This window comes from Chionomys nivalis, chromosome 11 (genome assembly GCF_950005125.1).
Source record: "Chionomys nivalis chromosome 11, mChiNiv1.1, whole genome shotgun sequence".
Classification (NCBI taxonomy): Eukaryota; Metazoa; Chordata; class Mammalia; order Rodentia; family Cricetidae; genus Chionomys; species Chionomys nivalis.
The window spans coordinates 42,080,406-42,103,782 of NC_080096.1; the positions used below are offsets into that span (position 1 = coordinate 42,080,406).

The 23,377-nt window shown below is 41.7% G+C and overlaps 1 pseudogene; it reads left to right on the forward strand.

The window, feature by feature from the left end:
* Positions 1-21,703: 21,703 nt before the first annotated feature.
* On the forward strand, positions 21,704-22,155 carry LOC130884075 (40S ribosomal protein S13-like; annotated as a pseudogene).
* Positions 22,156-23,377: the final 1,222 nt, after the last annotated feature.

The window sequence follows — 23,377 nt, forward strand, 5'->3', positions numbered from 1 at the left end:
AAAGGGAAAAAAAGTAGTTAAGATTACTAGAGGCCAAGAAAAGCCCCAAGGAAAGACAAAGAAATACGTTAAAGGACATTCTCATAGAAAGGTGGTGTGAATTCAATCACAGGTATGTCCAATGGGACCATGATCAGAGCCATGAAATAAACAGAACACGTTGTAATGAATTGTCTCCTAGTCTTTAGCTAACACATGAGGAAAATTTTGTGTGTGGGGTGGTGTGTGTGTGTGGTGTGTGGTATGTGTGTAGTGTGCATAGGGAGGGGTGTGTAGTGGGGGGTATGTAGTGTGTGTGGGATATGTGCGTGTGGTGTTTGCGTATGGGTGGTGGGTGGTTGTGTGTATGGTATATGTGTATGTGTAGTGTGTATGTGTGTGCATGTGTGGTGTGTGTTTGTGTGTGTGGTGTGGTGTGTAGTATGTGTGTTGTTTGTGTATGGGTGGTATGTGTTTGTGGTGTGTGTATAGTGTGGGTGTATGGTATGTGTGTGGTGTGTATGTGTGTGTGTGGTGTGTGGTGTGTGTGTGGTGTGGTATGTGTGTATATGGTGTGTGGTGTGTATGTGTGTGTATGTGTGGTGTGTGTGTGTGGTGTGGTATGTGTGTATATGGTGTGTGGTGTGTGTTCATGTAGCATGGCTTCTTTCATGTAGTAGTGCTGTTTGGGAAGTGCTCTGACTGAGTCTCCTTTGCACTGAGTTGCAGTGTTTGGGCTTCCTGTCCCTGGGTTCACTAGGGCACTCCAAACCCAGGACAGGATGGTAAGTATGGATACCTACAATGGGCCCTGCTGCCAGCTTTGGCTGGACCTGTGGTTTGACTTCCCCGGCTTTCCTGCTCTTTCATCGTGCCCTTTGACAGGCAGCTGAGAGTCAGTTCTAGCCCAGCCCAGTCACTCCACTCTCTACTCGCCTCTGTTTCCTTAGATAATAACTTAGGCTGCAGCAGCTTCTAGAGGCAACAGGTCTGAGAGCGTGGAATGGACTCCCATGGATACCCAGACAAAGGGTGGGTGGACACTTCAGGTTCTCATAAATGGGGTAATTAGAACCTTGCACATGGTGTTGGGTTAGGGAAAGTTGAGAATCAAAGGAAATTAAAAATGAGTGGAAATATGAATGATCTACTCCTAGGAAAACACACACGTATGCCCATACATAACCACACCATACACACACACACACACACACACACACAGACACACACACACACTCCCACCCCTGTACACACACATTTGTTTCCTCTACTAAGAAACAGACTAAATAAAAATATGTGCCAATATTGTGAGGCATACTTGAATAATTTAGGTTTTGTCTATTTGCTTTCCATTCCAACTTTCATAGATGTTAAGCAAATGCCTTCTATACTCAGCACTGTATTAATAAAGGTAAAAATGCCAGAAGGAAGCATTCCTCCTCCAGGATGTCTTTATTCCAGTGAGGGAAACAAACATGAAAAAAAACCAACTGACCAATCCATCAATCAATCCATACAAATTCTAACAGATGCTATAGAGAAAATGAAGAGACTCTCCCATATACCCCTTCTTTCTCTCTTTTAAATTCATGGCTGCCTTTTCATTAGTTGTTGTATGTATGTGTGTATGGATATGTATATGCATATACACACATATTCCTAAATGTATAAATGCAGCCTGCTTAGTCTTTGCAATGCTATTGGTTAGGGAGGGACTGTTTATTGCAATTTGGAAGTTGCTTTGAGAAGCTCTCCATCTGACAGACAGAGAAAACTTCATACGCGATGCAAGTACTTCCGTCTCGCCCTTGAGGAATGCACTCAGGACTACTGAAGCAGAAAGAAGGGGGTCTGTCAGTGTGCGGAGTTGGAGCTGGCACCTGAAAGTCATCTAACAAGTAGTGAGCCCTGTGAACTGCAGTCATGATGGCAGGACATACCCACTGGTGTAAAAGTGGCAGAGCATTCTGGGAACAACCAGCGGTTTTCTGAGATTAGGCTCACTTTATAGGAAGAAATACAATCTTGGTACTGCAAATCTGGCCCTACACCCATGTTTTGGGAAAAATTTTAGGCCCCAGGAGTGAGACTACTGTAATTATTTTGCTAAAGGAACATTCTATCAAACTGCCTTCTGCATTCATACCTCTGTGCCAATACATTAGTGTAACACTCGAGCGTCATCAGAGATGTCTCTGCGCAGTGACACAAAAGGCAAAAATCTCCCAGCTGGCCAAAGTCTTTAGAATATGAGACTGTGGAGCGCTCAGCCACAGTGACACATCTACACCATACCATCTCCAAATCTCAGGGACTATGGAAGAGCCAGCAATAAGGGAGAACCAGAGTGAGACGGGGTCTCCTAGATATGACGCAATCACTGCACGTGTGAACTCACAGCAGATGTGGTGGCTTGCACAAATAAAGCCCTCGCCCCTAACTGAGGAGCTATGAACACATAGATGGCTTCTAGGGGAGGAAGAGTCAATTGTCCTAAGGCTGTGGCTCCTAGCAGGTCAACCACACTCCAGTGGATGAGTCTGATACACAGCAGTATACAAAGTGGAGTTGACAGGTTATCAAATGTAGCAAACAAAGAGGACAGGAAGCTGGAGGATCGGTGAGGAGGTGGGAGGGGGTCTGGGAGGAGTCACAGGAGGAGTTGGGGGTGAATACGACAGTTAATACGGCAAACTCAAGATCCATCTCAAAATTGCATTACATAATTTTTAGAATTCTCAAATAATTAACAAAAATGTTTACTTTTAACAAATAATCAAAAGGAAAGGAAACGGAAGGAAGGTCTTCTAGGAAGAGGGTCAGTGCTTAAAATGGGACGGTTCATGTGAAAGTAGCTACAGGCATGCCTCAAAACTCATTGACAATGCTTACACTATTGTCACCAGCTGGTCCGCAGCTAGGACCCTATGGACACATACCATTCCTCATTGGCTAAAGGTGAATGATTGACATCAGCTTCCCTGCTTCTTCCTCATGCACCTGAGATGTGTATAAAGCAACTAAGACTTCTTCCTCAAGCTTACAAAGAAAGAAAGAAAGAAAGAAAGAAAGAAAGAAAGAAAGAAAGAAAGAAAGAAAGAAAGAAAGAAAGAAAGAAAGGGAAAGGAAAGAGGGAAGGAGGGAGGGAGGGAGGGAGGGAGGGAGGGAGAGAGAGAGAGAAGAAAGAATTTGTATGGCTAGCTGGTTTCTGTCTTTCATCTTTTTTATTTTCATTATATTCCTATGAGCTTGAAAGTAACACTGTTTTGGAAAATTCCCCTTCTGAATTTGTCTCTGCACCTCCCCCTGCCACTAGCACAGGACCTAGTACAAAGAGGTGCTGGCCAAAGGTCACTAAACACTAAGAATCAGCCGTGCATCCATGGCAGGACACACAGGTAAATAAAGCAAAGTTTTGCCCTCCAGATAGTCACAGGCATAAATCTGAAAGAATAAAAATATATGCATACATGCAGTATGTTGTTTGATAAATGTGTCTAAATAAATATATATAGTCCTCCCTCCAAATCAGAAGTTAACAGACTGCAACCAAACCCACATGTTTTCCGATCTATAAGCATTTGCAGGCTTGAAATCTCCAAAGCAGAAACCTGAGGGCACAAAAGCAGATTCAAGTAGAGTCTGTGCAGTGCCTTGAAGTGACCCATAAATACTCACCGAGCCTTTCCCCAGCCCTACACCTAGTCATAAATCCCCATTTCTTTTCAAGAACTTCTACATTTGATCAACGGTGCCGGGTGATGTTTAAACCAGGCCATTTGGAATATTCGATTTTCATGCGTAGTCTTAAGATTTTAATTTCCACTCCGCAAACTGGCTCAGATTTTCCCTGTCCTGAAATAAATCAGGATTTCTGAGACATGAAAGCGGGCTCCAAGCACAGAGGGGCTTTCTGAGTGTTCCGCCTGCCCTCACTACGCAGGCCAGCCATGCTTACAAATGACTTACCTCTCACCTCATCCCAGCCCCGGGGAAAGGCCTGGAAAACTAGCAGCTAACGTGGTGAGAGAAAAATGCCCAGCACTCAGGTTCAATCTGTCAAAAAGAGGCTGGAGCCACTCATCAAGGGAGAGGGGAAGAAACCCCAAGATGCTGTGAAACATTTGCTCGAGCAATCTGAAATTAATTGGTCCCTTACTCGACCCCCACCCCTTAAGCCTTCTCAGTGACCATGTGCTCCAAATGGGTAGCCAGACCCCAACTGTAGATTGGAGGGTTTGCATGTAACACTGATAGTATGTCACACATAGAACATGTTGGAGCAGAGTCTTTGGATTTCTGTAGCCGATTGCCTAGGTGAGAAAGGAAAAGCAGAAAAGAGATCTGTAGCTAGCAGCAGAGAGGAACAGCATTCTCCACTCTGTTATGCTCAAGCTACAGGACTTTAGAGTAGTTAGGCATCTCAACCAAACTGAAATGTACAACTTTTTTTCTGAATGTAATTATAAATTTTCATTAAATATCACGCTATTCAATAATATTGATCTGTAATTGTGTATCTTAATTAAAAATAATGATATAATAAACTTTCTATTTGTAATATATCTAGAGATACACTTAATAGAACTTTAACTAGGTGATACATTTTGTCAAACTGGTGTGAGTAAGGCCACTGTAAAACATAGAGGAAACTTTATAAAAGTTTAGAAGGTTTCTATCATTGCCTATTTCCCCAAACATTTTTTTTCTGTCATGCTTCATTTTAAAAAAATTAAAAAATTAAGCAGATTGCACAACTATTTAAGAGAGGCATTTGGCTTCCAACTAGGAAAGCAGCCATGGGATAGGAAACAACATGGATAAACCTGGAGGACAATGTGCTAAATGACAGAAGTCAGTCTTAGGGAAGACTGCTGCATAATGCCAATTGCATGCTGTATAAAATAGATTTTAAAAAAAACACTAGAGAGTAACCCAGTGGCTGCAAGAACAGGCCCTGGGGAACTCTACTTGATTAATGTAAAGTCTTACCATACAAGATGAAAAGGTTCTACAGATCTACTGTGCACCACTGCTCTCCTGGTTGAGTTTTCTTGACACAAACCTAGACATAGCTGGGAAGAGGGAATCTTAATGGGGAAAATATCTCCATAAGATTGCCCTATGGGCACGTCTGTAGGATACTGGGTTCATTAATGACTTATATGGGAAAGTCAGCTCACTGAGGGCAGTGCCATCCATGGATAAGAGGTTCTGGATGGTATAGACAGCAGGTTGAGAAAGCCATTGGGAGCACAAAAGTAAGCAGCCCTTCTCCATGGCTTCTCCTCTCATTCCTGCCTCCAGGTTCCTGATTGAGTTCCTACCTGCCCTGACTTCCCTTAATGATTGAGTATGACCCGACAGCTGTAAGCTGAAACAACGTCTTTCCTCCCTGAGCTGCTCTTGGTCATGATGATTTATTACGTCAATAGAAAGAATAACTAAGACAATCGTTCCTACCGTTAACCACAGTGGATTGTATATTAAAATTATGGTTGAGGCTATATCTTGTGTGAAGCATTCTTATTACAGTAAATAAAGTTTAAGCAAACAGAAGAAGAAGGGGGAAATGAGAGGAGAAAGAACAAAGCCAACTGGGAAATCTACTCAGTGGATCCACAGACAAAACCAAGGCCTTAGACGGACACAGAAAGATTGCTACCCTAATTCTGCATTGCCATCACTTCCTCCTGACCAAATGTAATCACTCACAATGCCATTTCTAGCTAGCTTGCCTATACTTGGTGGCTGATAATTGTATACCTGATCAGTTGCTAATATACAGGAATCCTGAATGCAAATCATATTCATAGCTATCCAGAGCTATTGAGAAACCCATAATCTAGTTCAACAAATTATAAAGACTGGAGAACTCAGATACTGACATATAATGTGAACTACAACTCTCCTCCAAGCACAGAGTAGCCAAAGGGGAGAGAACTGGGGGATTTCTTCCAATTAGCTTACAATGGTGCCACTGCCGTAAATTCTCTCAATCACTGTCCACAAAAACTAAATAGCCTTCAGCACCTAGTTCTGAGCAGGCTTTCCATTGGCCTAACAATTTCAAAGAAATGACACGCGCAGGGTGTCGGAGGTGGGATTATGTAAGAGGACAATCCAGGGGCCCGGAGGAAATGGGGGAAGAATCCATCTGGGATCCTTTCATTCTCGCAAATATTTCTCGAGTACCTTCTCAGATGTCTTAACCCCCCTGCTTGTAGACAGACGATAATAGCAGTGATAAATTATAATAACCCAAAGAGCAGAGTCACTGTGCCTGGTGCGATCTAAAATGTTTTAGCCATATCAACTTATTTTTCACAACATGCTGAAGAGAGGGGCATTCATAATCATCTTCCTCTGGTGGAGAGCAGAGCTGAGATCAGAGGAGTTAGAGAGCCTTCTCAAAGTTTCACAACTGGTAGGTACTAACTCTGGACTGGCACCTAGGCCAGTCTCAATTAGCAGTTTAAACCGAGCCAAAATGGCCCACCCACACTCATTAGCAAGCTCAACGCTTGGCATTAAGTGACTCAAACGTAAGGTATCTAAGTGCTTACAGTCTTTCGGGAAAGCCAGACATATGCACCAACACTACAGAACAGTAGTCAAGTGGCATCTTAGAGATAAATGAGATCTAAGCATGGTGGTGTGGACCAGTCTGGACACGTGAGTCTCAAAGGAGGTGACTCATTCTGGAATGGTGAACACAAGTTTGCTAGGCAAGAGAGAGAAAAGAAGACATAAAACCCTCCTTAAGAACTACCAAGTTTCTGGGTGGGGGTGGTGTACACCTTTAATCCCAGCACTTAGGGAGCAGAGGCAGATGGATCTCTGTGGGTTTGAGGCCAGCGTGGTCTACAGAACTAGTTTCAGAACATCCAGGGCTGTTATATAGAGAAACTCTGTCTCAAAAACAAAACAAACCAGAAAAACAAAAACAAAAATGAAAGAAGTGACCGTGTTCCCCTGGAGCTGGGAATGTAGGCAGATCACTAGATCGGCACTAGCAGAAGATGGAGATGAACCGTAGGGGTAGAGTGACAGACACAGTGGAAGCTTCAGTATCAGGCTAAGCAGTGAAGAGGAATAGAAAGCTAATGTTTTTTGGGATCCCCGTCCCAGAAAAGATATGCTCTGAGGGACATAGACCATGGGAGAAAATGAAAAGCTCTTGCTAGGATATATAAAAGCTTCTCTCAGGCAACACGGCAGACTTTGGGTTGCAAAGGGGGTGGATAAATTGAAAAGATGCTCTTAAGAAACCTTCAGATTAACCCTGATGAACAAGGACAAGGACCAAAACCCAGAAGGCAGAAGAAAAAGATTTTCAAAAAGTTCCAGAATCCCAAGATTCGCATGTTGTGGGGACTCACCTTAGCAAGGGGAACAAGGTCTACACACATTAATCATTCAGGAGATAATGCAGTGGGGTCACCCCTACAAACCCTTTCACCTTGGCTCTGCTGAATGAATCCTATTTGATTGAGAGGATAGTTGCCATTTTTATCCCTTATATTTATACCCACAAACTGCATCTTTCCATGAAGGATTTGAGGTATCTGGAAAGTCACCAAATGAAATGCAGCATCTGATGACAAGGGGCTTACTGAAGGAACTCTTGCGGCCATAAATCAGCCACTCCTGCCAAGGAGACAGGTTCAAGCTGAAGATAGCAAGAAACATCCTCTATGGTAGCTCCGACTCCAAGTGGCTCTCCCTCCCTTCATCCGGAGGCACAAAGGTTCAGAATGCATCCAGCCTGCTGGGCTGCCAGCTTGAGCCTTACTGTGGGAAAATGCAGAGGTACTGAAACTGGGAATGAGTCTCAAATAGAACCTTCACACCCTTTCCTGGAGACACTTAAAATTACATAAGACATGTAAATAAGCCAAGATTTCCAAAGAGACAACATTTAAATCTAAAAATAGAGGAAGCCCCAGGAAGGTGAAACTGCAGACCTTTGTGGAGTGTTTGGACAGGATGGTTGTTTCGTTGTTGCTTTTGGTTTTTACAGTCTTAATCTCATTCAACTCAGCTTGCCTACTAAATGAAGTTGGAAAAGAATGGTCTCCATTTTACAGACAAAAGAACTGAAATTCCGAGGTGACTGTCACTTCCTGAAGGTTATTCTACTCCTCGATTTCAGAAAAACCGGTCTTAGAAAAAAGTAGGAAGATCTCACATTTACAGTAACTGCCGGGTGCTGGGCTATGCTACTTCTACATTGAATTCTGATGCCAACCTATGTAGACATAACCAGTGACTTAGGATTTAAAACATTAAAAGTTATTATGAATTAATTTTAAAAAGCAGATTAATATATAAGCAAAAATTTAAAAACATTTTTTAAAAACAAAAGAATTTGAAAATATATCCTTGTTATGAAAAAGAAGGGGCATGTTAGTCCATGCTGGTTTTTTAAAGGTTGATGTCTTAAAGTGTTAATAAAGAGTTTTTCATTCTTTAGTGTATAAATTAATTTCTGTGTTGGTAACCCCAAATGTATCTACACACACTTAACATAAAAACATGAAAATATTTTTGAAACACTTGATATTTGTGTCTCTATAGCCTTACAGAATTATTTAAAAACACACAAACATATGATACCCCACAATAATAATTCAAATGTTCAAGCTGGGACGTGCCCACTAGGCACTGAGCTTTCTATGACCTTCACAACACTCCTGCATCAAATGTTCTAGAACACTGGTTTCTACCCAATGGATCACTGTGGGCTATCATCCAGGTACTCGCAGGGTAAATCAGTATGGGCCGCTATCATGACAATCAAAACAATGAGCTCAAGAGTCTTTCTTTTTTTAAAATTTTTGGTTTGGTTTTTCCTGTAATTTTTTCTTCTTTGCTGAGACAGTCTCATTGGTTAGCTCAGGTGGGCCTGGAACTCAAGGCAAGCTTCCTGTTTGAGATAGCTTCCCAAGTCCTGAGGTTCTAGGTGTATATGGACTCCCATATATGGTTCATCTTCCACTAGAAATTTTTTTCAAGAAATGGAAATTTCACTTTTGTGTGTATTTAAATATCTCTCATTATCTTTTTTCTAATGACAATTTAGTAGCCAGTCACATACATGCATATATATGTATATATATATACATATATAGTCACATGTACAGACAGATATATCATACATATTTATAATATATCTTTTCTCTCACTCCTTTTAAGATTTTCTTCTTCTTTTTGTGAAATTTAGTAACTCGGCTATGATGGGACCTGTATTGTTGTCTTTGCATTTACTTGTCGCGATCCTGTAGCCGAAGCAGAGATTGGCAAGTATTTTCTGCCACCACCACTCCTCTGAGTATCTAATTATGTAGGTATTGACAGTGTTCTGCTTTCTCAAGATTACTGAGGTGGGGAGTTTTGTTAAGCCTTCCTTTGTGTGCGCTTCACTGGATGCTTCAAGCTCTTAGTCTTTTGTGGTATGAAGTCTGTCGATGAATCTTTCATTTTAGACCCTACCTTCTTCGTCACTAGAATTTCGGTTTAGTTCTCTTTACGCCTTTTCTTCCTTGGCTCATGTTGCTTGTGTCACTCCTCCCGGTCATTGTGGCATCCTCGTCTGCCACATCCGTCATTGCTGTGTCTTCCGGGTTTATTTCCACTGGCTTTTTACTTTATTCTTTTTTCAAATTATGACCGGCATTTCTCTGTTTCATTGGCAACATATATTGCATGCTAGACATTGGAAGATAAATGCCTTTGAATATCTGGATTTTGTTGTCTTCCTTTTCAAAAAGCATTGTTATAATTTAAAAGACGGCAGGTGGGGGGGGGTAAGAGAGATGTCATCTTGCAACAGGGATCACATGGAGAGTATTTTATTGGGGGAAGGGGATGGGAAAAGGGGAAGACCAGCCTCTGAAGACAGGCCTGGCAGAAGAGAGGGAAGAGTGGCAGAGAAAGAGGAGGCAGGGCGACGTTTATGAGGGACACAGCTGTAGTGTGGTAGCTGATGACGTTGTCAGGACCCTGAGCAGGTCACAGTACTGCCTGGGTCCTGGCAAACTCATCCTGCCAGGTGACAAGCCAATAGAATGCCTGAATGTTAACATGCATGAACTGTTATTTCATTTGTTATTTGGGAACTTTATCTGTGAATCATTCTGGTGCTTTCAAGACCTGAAACGGCAGAGGACGTCTTCAGAGTCTACAGAACACCCTTGGTCTTTAGCGAGGTCTCTGTCATCCAGAGGCTCAGAATTACTGAACACCCTTGGTCTTCAGCGAGGTCTCTGTCATCCAGAGGCTCAGAATTACTGAACACCCTTGGTCTTCAGCGAGGTCTCTGTCATCCAGAGGCTCAGAATTACTGAACACCCTTGGTCTTCAGCGAGGTCTCTGTCATCCAGAGGCTCAGAATTACTGGCCCTCATTGATTCTAGAAATGGTTTGGTCTGCACATCCTTGCTGAGTTCTTCCCCAGATCTTTTTGTTTGCTTGCTTCAGAGAGTCCTATTCTAGACAAGCTGAAGACCTTGCTAGGATTTACATCTCCCTGATATCACTCTTCCCTGTTCTACTGTTCTACTGTGATTTATGCCACTGGGGCCTCCCAAACTCCCGTTTGTTTCTGTGACCTGGGAAGGTGCCAAGCTGTTTTTAGACTCCTCCTGTGTACCATATCCTTTAACCTGTGGTGCCTAAATTCCCGCCTTTTTATTATAAAAAAAAAAGAAATGGGAATGTAATGATCTGTCCTGTCCCTTTAAGAGACAAGCCACACCCACCCCCTCCCCTGAGGCAAGCTGATCTTCAGCTTCCAGCCTGAATCCCTTCCTTTTCCATCTCCCTCTCAAAGATACAGCTTCTGTCTCTCCCTTCTCCCCATTTCTCCCCTCCCCTCCTCTGTTTCTCTCTCTCCTTTCTCTCTCTCCTCTTCTCTCCTTTTCCCCTCCCTTCCATAATCCACTAAATAAATATCCAACCTCACTCTTCATGGCATACCTATCCATGTCTCTGTCTCTTGTCTGCCCCATGGCTCCCTACCTGGGACCAGCTGCCTTCAGAGACCTGCAGTATGGTCTTGGGGCATGCCCATCTGGCTGTCTCTCCTCATAGGACTCATTGACCCTCGTGACCTACTGAAGCTACCTGGGGAAACTGCGCTGTCCCTGATTGGAACTGACTGCTCTCAGGACCCAGTGCCCACTGCCTGCCCCAGCTCAGGCACCTGTGGCCCTGCCTCTGCTCGGGCACCTGCAGCGTGGGCTAGCTGCAGCCACTCAGGAACCTGCAGCATTTTTACTTAATCCATTACACTGTGTACCATGTCCAGAAAGTATCTCCATACTGCAAGCCGAGTTTGTGGGAGTGCTGACCTCTAGTTTTGGCTTCCCTCACAGAACTGTCTTGTGCAAGGATCAGAAACAAAGGTGTCATATGCATTATTCCATTTTCCTTGTCAATGAAGCGAGCAGCTCTATTATCCATTACTAAATACAGATACTTTTAGTACTTCAACAAAAGTCCATTAAGCAAATCCATACATTTGTTTACACATTAGTTTGACAAACAGCTCTGAAATGTTTAATAAGTTTCTGGCATCGTGCCTTGACGAAAAACAAAGTGGTAGCTGGGAAATGTCTGAGATCTGGACCTCATCGACTCTCCCCCATCCACTCACTTTGAGAAAATTCTTTAACCTCTCTAGTCTCAGTTCCCTTACGGTTAGACCGGAATAATAAAATGCCTCCCATATAAGATTATTGTTAGGATTAAATATATTGTCTGTAAAACAACCAGCCAATCCATGGCTTATGGTCTGAGGCTGATGGATTGCAATTATTATTTTTATCATAGGCGCCTCTGGAAAGAATTGAAGTGACAATAAATCACTGGGTCTGGATGAACTGCTTCCATTGGTGGCTGGTAATAACCCTGTGCCTCGCAGTAACAGGATAAACTGGGTGACATCCAAGAGAAAGAATGACCAATGAAAACCGAGAGTTTAAAGAAATAAACTTTTCTCCCCTGGTTAACTAAGGGAGTGTCTCATAACGTGTAACCTGAGATTTCAGAGTAAGTAATGCAGGCTTGCTCCAGCACCAAAGGCAGACCGGCTGCTACTGGATTCCTTAGGGACAGAAGATGGAGCTACAGAAACAAAAGGATTGGACTTTGAGGGAGCCATTGCGGCACGGCACAGGAGATTGGTAGTTAGAGCCGCTCCTCTCCTCTCGGTAAATCAGGCCAAGATTTCCAGCTTGAGCTGAGATTCTGTCACTAAAGAGCAAAAGTTCTTCCCATCTGTGCCAGCCACGCAAACGAAAGTTCAAGTCAATTAAATTCAGTAGCAGATGACTTGGGTGACCTGAGTGTATGCTTATCTTCCCAGAAATACTAGTGAGCATTGAACAGCTGAGAACAAATGCTAACTCATAAATAACCCATGCTGCTGATTACTGGGGATGGAGATGCGGGTGAATGATGTTCCAGCTGCTAAGCTTTGCATCAAACTATTTCCCGAGCCACCCAAATTCAGATTGGTGCTTTCCACACCAACACTGCTTTCCAAAATTATCCTGAGAATAATGTGTTTAAGTCAATTAACACTGTGTCAATATTCTTATTTTTAGACTTATTCCTGACATAAAATTCAAGGACCTTCAGCTCAATCAATGTTAATGGCTTTTTCTTTGAACCACACCAGCAAATAAAATACTATATATAACATAGTAAAAAATAATAATAAAATGCCAAATCCAGTAATAAGGCCCTTAGTAGATGTTCAAAAATATTTAAGCATAATATTTTGAGTGAATTTATGAACAGCAAAAAGATCTACCCTTTTTGACACAAGATGAGAAAAGGTATTCTGAAAGATGTCTGTACTAGTTAAGTTTTTCTGTACTAGTTAAGTTTTTCTGTACTAGTTAAGTTTTTGTTGACCCAGGAAGACTCCCAGCTGGGGAATTGTCTCTCTCCATGAGCACACCTGTGGGGCATTCTCTTGATTGCTAATTGAGGTAGGAATGTCCACTTTGCATGTTGCCATCCGTAGTCAGGTGGGCCAGGACTGTAGAAGAAACGGAGCTGAGAAAGCTGGGGAATCCACTCAGGGAGCAGCATTCCTCCATGGTGTCTGCTTCCGGCTCCTGCCCTCAGTTCCGGCCTTGGCTTCCTGCAGTGATGTAATGTGACCTGTAAGTCAAATAAACCTTTTTGTCCCCAAGTTAGTTTTGGTCAGTGTTTTATCACAGCAATAGGGGAACAAACTAGGAAAATGGATTTCTCACTTGAAGCTGGTTGGCTGACCAATCAGAATGGCAATGCTTGGTAAAGTCGGGCCACCTTTTGATATAAATATTCTTCCTCCCTTCAGGTTTTTGAGACAGAGTCTCATTCTGTAGCCTAGACTGATCTCCAACTCATGACAGTCCTCCTGCCTCAGCTGCCCCCTGACTGCTGGGATTATAGACATGAGCCATTGTGCCTGGCTTCTACGAGGCTTTTAAATCAAGCACCTTCCTCTCCCTTCCCCTGCTCAGTTTGGTCACAGAGAATACAAATCGTCATGGTTACTTTAAGAAAAATTCTCATAGGCACCAGCAGTGAGAAATAAACCAGACTTGTTTGTGGCATGAGATCTTAATGCAATTTTGGAAATGTTATATAATATTCTTGTTTTGGTTAGTTTCGGCTTGATTACATTACAATTCTTTTAAATGAATGACTATGAACACAAACAGACTAGAGCAAAGAAGAAAAGTTCTTCTTAAATATTACTGCCTCAGTGAAACTTTGTGTATGAATGTTTTGCAGAAAAATTGATTTTCTTAATGAAATCCCTAGGAGCATTCCTGAAAATGTGTTGAGAGTGATCAAATCACACCCTGCATTGATTTCTATGTGGTTAGTTTAAGGACAATTATATATGACATTCTAGAAATGATGGACATAATTAAATTGGTGTAAGAACTACAAAGTTAGGGGCAGAATGTTCTGAATGTGTGTGCCTTGTCCTCAGGGTGTGGCGTCATCACGGCAGGACAGCCCTTTGACAACAAGGCCCCTGTTACTCTGTGAGCAGACTTCTTATCCCCACACGTTCGGAGCTTAAGACCTAAGCTGGAGCTTGGATCTGCACAGTTTTAGGGGTTGAGTTTACCAGGACAAAGAGGTAATAAAGAAAGGAGAGACATAGATGCATATACAGAAAAGTCAGGATCGGGTAGACCTGATCCACCAGCAGCCTGGAAACTCCGCCCATTTATTCTATTAGCACTGACCAAGGAGGTGGGTCTCTTGCACACATCTGAGTGAGGGGAGATAGGTTAGCTAACTTCAGCAAGTCTCAGGCTGCAGTCATCCAGGGGAGTTATAGCTGATAGTTTCAGCACACACTGGTTTTTAGCTAGAGAACAATCATTCCTAAGATCTATGCTTGAGCTAGAGGGAGGCTTTGCCATTCCTCTGAGTGTGAGCCAGGGAAGGCATTTGCCATTCTCATTGGTCTAAGGCACTGCAGTCTTTGACATGGATGTGCATTCTCATTGGTCTAAGACACTGGAGTCTTTGACGTGGATGTGCATTCTCATTGGTCTAAGGTACTGGAGTCTTTGACTAGGATGTGACCACGTCAACAACACATGCTCACTCAGGACTTCATCAGCTCCCCGCTAGTGTGGACAGGTGGTACTTGAAGTGACTTTGGGAAACATAGAGACATGCTTCCACATACCTGCCTATTGTTCCCTGTTAACCCAGGGGCAGTATCTTTCTCCTCTCATTGGCCCCTACTGCCTCCTGCTTCCCATTCTCTCTGTGATTAACTCCAATCATACACAAAGCAAGTGGCCCCTCCATGTTACCTGTGTCCTAAATTATGTTACCAACGCTTGAATCCCTTTAGGTGAATTCTTATTTCTTTGCTGTAATCTGAACTTGAAAAAACTGACACTTTCCAAACTGTGTGATATAAACGAGTTTTTTTTCAAGGCTACATTTACACTTAGCAGAATGCGCATTCAGTGTATAACGTATTGAGCTTAGACAACTGTGTGCGTCTGTGCTGGCAGCTTTTCCAACAACATGGAGTTTCTCCATTGTCCGCAAAGTTCTCTCATGCCCTTTGCCAGGCCCTAAATGGAGAATGGCTATTCTAAAGATTGTTTTCGGTCACAAACTAGTTTTGCCTACTTAAGAACCTCATATAAATGGAAGCATATAGCGCATGTTATTTTTCTCCAGCTTTATTTGAGCTTGGCAGGGTGTTTGTGAGACTCTTCCCTGAAATTCATTCATTACTAATCAGCATTCAGATCTCTGAACAGACTCCAGTGCGTTTCTCCATTCACTCATTCTGGTCCAAACCATTGTTGACTGAGATTCTTGTTTCTTGTGCAAGAATTTCTGTGGACAATTGCTTTCATTTCTCTTAGAAACATATTAAAGAGTAAATGCACATAGTCACAGGCTGAGTGCATTTGGATTTTATAAATAGCCAAACTTTTCCACCATGGCTTACCGGATGCTAGATTTCTCCTTCCGGAACTAAAACATGAACTCCCTCATCTGCTGAAAACATGGGAAATAAACAACTCCTAACGAAACTCCTCTCTGGGATGTGTCTCAGGTGCAAAAAGTCATTTGACACAGGATAACTCCCAGGAATAGATCAAAACTGTTAGGCACGTGAGGGCCATGAACGCAAATGCAGAAGGCCTACGCTCTGGGCTTTAAATGATGTACATCTTCTCATCTGCTGCTCACATACATTCATAGATGTTCTCAAAACTCCCTTCTCTACTGAACCTGAGAGCTGGGCCTACTATCAGATGACTGTTACAGATTTTAATTCTAGCTATCAGCAATAACTTTTCAATCTGTAGAGTAGACATTACCAAGCAATTTCCTTTCTATTGTCCTTTTCACTCTGCAGGATGTTTAGCAGAACCAGAGTGACTCTAGAGGTAATGAGATTAGTTTGTAACATGAAAAGACATTGCCAAAACCAGAGCTGGAATTTGCATTCGAGTCCTTATTCATCTAAAGTACCAACTTAGGCACCATACGCTACAGGACCCTTCAGCACAACACACTTTGATGCAGAGACGAGGGAATGGGAAATGCAGGATCCACGATGGCGCAAATGCTCCTTTTGCCCAAACAGTAATGGAGCACATGGGCTCTGCGTTAGCAAAACAACCCTGGAAGCTGGGAATTCTCCAGCATCTGAACGTTACTTCTCTCATCATGCGCAATTCGCTTCCTCACTTGGCACCGAGTCATTCATCAGTAGGTTCAGGGTGGACTCCTGGCCCTTTAATAATAGAGTAAGTCGTTTGAGGGGATCACATTACTTCTCTGAAGTTTGCTTTCTCCATCTGCAAAACTGGTTTTCAGAATTTCTGATTTCAGAGGAGGAAGGGAGAGAGGGAGGGAAGGAGGACGGGAGAGCGGGAGAGAGAGAGAGAACGATCATGCTATTTTTCACTGTCAACATATCATTTCATGAAAAGCAGAACAAAAGACATTCCTTCAAAATAAATGCACTTAGCTAACTTGATGAATGAAATTCGTCATGACCAAACCTAAGCCAGAGCCTGGCCTTGGGGAGCTACAGTCCTGGGTGATCCCCGAGGTTTTTAATTTATGAAGTTATGAGCCTCTTTGAAGGCAACACAAGACGTTTTGTGAGAAGGATCTCTTGGTGGTAGCAGTTTACAATGTTTCTGGTTTTCTGGGGGAATTTCATTAAGTTCATGGCTTGGCACTGGGAGCTGAGCATCACAGGAGAGGCCTGACCTAAGAGAGCTGCAGAGTAAAGACGGCTTGATTGCCAGCTGGTTCCGTGAGAGTACCATCCACACCCAGCAGTTGCCAAGGCTGTAAAATCCCCCAAACAACTGCCTGCCCTACAGCACTGCAAGCCCAGCAAGGCCAGCTCAGTCTGTAGCAGACAGCCCAGACAAGCCCGCTGCAGAGCTAGCAACAGCAAAACAGTTCAACTTTATGCTTTATATTGATTTGGTTTTAGTCATTTTAAAAGTCATTCCAACCTATTGTAGGGATATATAGGATTCATACTGTGCTTCTTAACATGTAAGCAATATTCTTTAAACATGTTAAATTTTATTTCATGTCTAATTAAAATATAATTAAACTATTTCTCCTCCCTCTTCACCCCCAATTCCTCTCATGTCCCCCTCTGCTTCCTCCCAAATTCCTGGCTTATTTTTCTTTAATTGTTATTGTTTTTATATCTATCTCTGTGTTAATAAATATACAAATATAACTCTTCTGAGTCCATATAGTATTGCTCAGTGGATTTAGAGCTGACAGCTTGATATTAGATAACAAACAGGGAGCTAATAGCTAGGAGAGACTGAGTCTCCCTCTCTCGGCAGTCATTAATTGCTTATAACTCTGTACCTAGAGGTAAGGCCCTGTGAGGGTTCCCCCAGCCCCACTGGGATGTCAACTAGTGTTGGAACTGTCCATGTCTTAGGCAGCCATAGTGCTGAGATTTCCTGGATGTAGTCTCCCTGTCGTGTATAAAAGACATGTACTTGCAGGAGACCATCTGCTCCTCTGGCTCTTACAGACTTTCTACCCCTTCTCTCACAACACCCCCTGATAACTGCATCCTTAGTATTTATTCATATACCCACAGATGAGTGTCGCTCTCACTTCTTCTGAGGTCTGGTCAAATCTGATTATCTACCTGGGTTAGTCATGGGAGACTAAATCTTGGTGAGTAGACACCAAACTCGCATCCACATTTAATCCCAGCACTTAGTATATGAAGAATAGTAAGTATTTTTGACTCAAGAAATATCAATCGACAAACATTGGAGATATTCTTTTGTTTAGGCCATCATGACCCTTCTGAATGCTTCTGGAGCTGCAAGCAATTCTATAGACACTGGTGAACAATACATCTTCATATTTTACTTGTTCAATACATATTCCTTAAACAACTACCTCAAGAAGTGCAAAGTTTCAATACCATCATGGAGAGTTTGTGACAACATATACCAACCTTATCCATGTACGACTGGAAAACACAGCCCAGGGAAAAGCAGATCCAACCCATGGAAGTTCTTACACTTTCCCACTTCTCCCTCCCATGGTTTTTTTTTTTTTTTTTTCCAACTTGCTTCCCACATTGGTAAACTGGGAAACACAAGCATTAGCCTATAGGGACAAGGCTGAGATTTCCTGTTACTCACTCCAGATTTCCATGGCAGTCATATAAACACAGAAATAATAGGAAGGCACGTGAGCTTTCCCACCACGACCCCATTTCTGGTAAGCCAAATATGTCTTCTGTAGAGAATGTTTTCAGATATTGGCTTCCAGGAAAATAAAGAATTTCAGTTTCATCTTTAGTTAGGAATAGTTCTAACTTGAAATCTGAAATTAATAGTTCCTCGTCTTGAACCCACTCACCAAAGGAATCTTAAAAAACATCTAATGCAATATCTGGACTTCACTCAAGATCCACCAAAACTGAATATCTTGGTTTCACTTTCAAGTTGTGTTTCCCAAAAGAGCCGGCTAGGAGCAGATATGGAGTGTTGCTAAATAGGGAACAGAGAAAAGAGGGAGTTTTTCAGGAGGAGAGTAAAGGAAGGGTTCACTTAGATGATGAAATATTTAATGTCACATTTACATCTTAACAGGGAGAAAGAAAGAGACATACCAGTGATGCAGAAGACGACACACATACTAAGGGTATCTTCCTGCAGTATTAGGGTGAGGACCCGTCATGCCAGGGGAGAAGGCTGCATGCACAGCACGGCAGGTGTCGTCTAAAGGAAGGAAGGAAGGCAGAGCACACGAGCTCGGCGCTGTCGTAGGGCATGCTATGTGGCGCTGCTTCCAGTGAAGTAAGTTCTCGAAGAAAACTGTAGGGAAAGACAAGCAAAACGGAATGAAAATAAAACTATAGCAGAAATTCTGTAGATCACGAAAAGTACTATTAATAACCTTAGGTTAATAAATTTCAAATGCAAATAAATTCTGGTATTATATAAAATATTACTGAAAACTGACCTGTAAAAACTGAAATTCTTTTAAAGTGATCAAATACAAACCATTAGAAATTTATTGTGATTAAAAAAATAAATGTAATTAAAAATATGGTTCATTTTACTATGACTGCTATCATTTTTCCAAAAGCTAGATGCATATTTCATAGGATACTTTGTAGAATATGAAAATTAGAAGAAACTCCAAGTCACTTTTGAAGATACAAACCTTGCTTCAAAATTTAAAGAGAAACTCTCCAGAAATGCAAATTTTAGGCATTTTTCATTATGGAAAAGACTTAAAAATCATAAAGAAAATGTTAGCAAATAAAATTCAATGAGACATTGAAATGGCATAATAACTAAATTTTGGTTAAGATGCACATACATATATAAAATACATAAATATGTTTAAATATATGCTTGGATTGATTTTTATTTCCAAATTTTAAAAATAAGACTGATAATAAAATATAAAACAAAAATAATTTTGCATCAGGAATCAATATTCCTCTAGGTACTAGGCAAAAATATTCCTAATCTTATTCTCTTCAACTTTTCACCAAAGGAATCTGACAATGCAGTAAGACAGGAAAAATAATGTCAGTTGGGTTCACAAATGACACACTTTTCTACACAGAAAATAAGAAAGAATGTTCAGATACACTCTCAGAACTATTAAGAGCATCCAACAAGTGTCCTGAGCACTAAATTACAACATGGATGATATTATTCCTGCTTTCTAGTCAAATCAATCAGAAGGTACACTTTATAAAATTCTTCTGCAATCATAATAAGTGACATAATTACCTAGAAATAAACCAGCAGTTAGAGTTGGTACCCTAAGGAGAAAAGTCACTGAGATTCATTGGCGTTTCCTCCTAAGATTAAAGTGAATTAGAAAATTTCACATTTGTTGAGAAAAGTCTAAATACAAATTGCAACCTTCACTTTAATCTATACTCATCCACAAGCTCCATTACTATAAACATTGAAGCAATAAATTCCTAACTGAGCAAGATGATCACAAAATTCACATACAAGAATAAAGGGCCTACAAGAACCAAAACAAAGGAACAGATGAGTAAAGTAGAATTTGATGCTCTATCAAAATTGGACACGATCTTCATAAATCTACTTAGGGTAAATTTTTCTTAGTTATGACACAATAATAATAAGATTAAAACATCCTAGGCTGGAGTGCAGCTCAGTAGAGATCTCCTGGCACTGCAAGACCTGGGTTCAACACACAGCACCATAAAAATTCACTAATTCTTTACACTGTAAATGAATAACCATATTAATTATATTAAGGATATCTCACTGTCTTTAAGTAAAAAAATGTCTGTCTGACAAAATATATCAATAAATCAGACTTTAAACTATGAGCTAGAAATATATAGTCATTCTCAGTGTGAGTCAGCATTATCATCCAGCTTACAATGGCTTGTATGGACGAGTCAGTGAAAGAGAATTGAAAAGACAAAGAGGAAATGATACAAATTTTTAGTTCATGGGTACAACTGACATGTTTATGGGGAGACACTAAAATATTATTTTCTAGATTTCAGACTGATAAAAATAAAGTTTAAATCACAAACATTTAAATTTAAAAGTAAGATGCTAATTTGCAATTAATTTGAGCCAACCTTGGTAGATCTAGTAACATCTGAGCTGGGAGAGGATACAGAAAGGAGAAGTACCAATCCTGATAAGTAGGCTTGTTAGATGGCCCCAATGCCTTGGAAAGTGACTTGGCAGTACAAGGTCAAGATGAAGAATTGTTTGTTCCTACAGATGAATCTGTATGGGTATATCTAGGTGTATAGGTCATGTGAAAATAAAACCAACAATAACAATGAACTATGTTCCATATGTCCTAAAGAGACTTGTCCAGAACCTTTGGGGATTGTCAGAAATCCAAATCTTTCTCGTCAGTGGTGAAGGAAAGTTAAGCTGAAGAGCTTTTTCACACAGGCACATGACAGGCGCACGACTAACAGCCTCGGTTCTGCCTCAGAATTCAGATGTTGACGTCCTAACCCCAGATGCTTTAGAATATGTGTCTACCTTAGACAGAGCATCTTCTCCAATCCTCCCACCCCACCCTGGGTGATGCAGATTGAAGCCAAAGCCTTGTGCATGAGCACTCCGTTACTGAGACATCTGGGGAGGACATTCCCAGAGAGGTAATTAAGTCACAGCAAGGCCATCAGAGGGGGGGCCCTGATCCAATGAGATGGGTTTTCTTAGGAAGAGGGAATTTGAAGAGATACCAAGAATGTACAAGGCAAAAGAAAGGCATAAATAAGGGTTTGGAAGAGAGGCCCTTTCAAACATTTTGAATTAAAACCCTGACTCTTACTATAATGTTTTAGTATTTTCTATTTATTTACCGATTCATTTTTTAAAAAAACCTAAAAGAGTACTGTTTCTGGTAAGATTGACTAAAATATGTAAAATTAACAGACAGAAGCTTGGAGAGAAAAAGCCTGTATAATTTTGGAATTATCTTCCCCAAGACACGTTCAACTGCCAGAGTTAAAATAATTGTATAATAATAATAACCTAAAAGAAAGCCAGAAACCAACAGAACCCAAGGATAAAACTGCAAAACAGATCAACAGCATCACTTCCTCATGTGTAAAAAAACACATAAACGATTTAAAAAAAAAAAAATCCTTGCCCCTCTTTGCTGCCAGACCTCCGCCATCATGGTTCACATGCACGCTCCCGAGGAGGGCCTGCTTCAGTCGTTGCTGCCCTACGGCCCTAGCATCCCAACGTGACTGAAACTGACGTCTGACAACATGAAGGAACAGATTTGCAAACTGGCTATAAAGGTGAGATCCTGAGGGACTCACATGGTGCGGCACAGCTCTGTTTTCTGGACTGGTAATAAAATCTTGAAAATCCTTGTTTCCAAAAGCCTTGCCCTCATCTTCCTGAAAATCTCTACCATTTGTTTAAGAAAGTGGTTGCTGTCTGAAAGCATCCTGAGAGGACCAGAAAGGATGAGCGTACTAAATGGTGCCTGGTGTTGATACAGAGCAAAATTCACCAGCTGGCTTCGGGTCACCAGCTGGCTCGTTACTAGAAGGTTAAGCAGGTCCTTCCACCCAATTGGAAATATGAGTCATCCATGGCCTCTGCTCTAGTGGCATAAATTCTCTTATGCACACAAGCAATCAATTCATTTTGAAGTAAAAAAAAAAATCTTGCCAAAAAATGTAGACCCTCATTCTAATCATAGGAAAATACAGACACATCTAAACCAGGGGACCTTCTCCAAAAACTGTCAAGGACGAGAGAGGCTGGGGAAACGGCTAAGCTGATAAAGCACTAGCCACGCGTGAGGACCTGAGGTCAATCTCCAGCACCCACAGAAACGCTGGAGACAACAGTGCCCCCCCCCCACCCCTGCACTGTGGAAGTAGGGGAAGAAAGCGTCTGGGGCTTGCTGGTCAGCCAGAGTAACTAATCGGTGCATTCCAGCTTCAGTGAGATACCCTCTGTCTCCAAAAGGAATGTGGGGAGCAACTGAGGAAGACAGCAAGATGTCAACCTCTGGCCTCCACATGTGCACACCCACCCACCTGCACATGTCTGTGCACGCACAAACACATAAACACACACTAGCAAACAAACCAAAGAAATGGAATAAAGTCAAGGACCTGGAAGTCAAAGGAAAATGCAAAATCTTCAGAGACTGGAGGAGTCATAGGTGAAGGGGCAGCTAGATGCAAGGCAAGGTCTTGGGTGAATCTTGAAACGCAGTAAAATTCATGATGCTCAAATGTGCAGACTAGAAAAGGGACTAGTGGAAGCAATAATGGCGTGCCCAGGTCAATTAAGATGGTAGCAGTGGGAGCAGAATGAGGGGAGCTGAAGGGATTCTTTGTGTTTTTATTTTAATTCTTTTATGTCTAAAATACTTTCAAATGACACATTTAAAACTAAGTGGCCATGCTGATTAAATAAGACAGTAACGAGAGGCAGTACAATAACCTGTGTTATTAATTCAAACCCCAGCTCTATAACTGATTAATTATGCAATTTGGGGCAAGTTGTAGTCATCACGCTGTGCCCCTAGTGTCTCATTTTTGCAAAGAGTATCATCATGATGCCTATTTTAGGAAATAGATACAAAAATTAAACAAGGGATCCTTGAGAAAGGTAAGAGCGGTGCTTGGTATATGATGAATACTCCATGACTTCCCTCTCTTACTGTCGTGCACAGTGGCTCTTCCATGCCAGGCAGACCTTGGGTTTCACTTTTCAAAAGATGGCCTAATGAAAGATGCCCAGTCACCTGTTGAGACTGGAAAATGAAAGACTATAGGGGCAAAAGTACAGCCTCATTTTGTGCACTCAGAACACACCAGTTC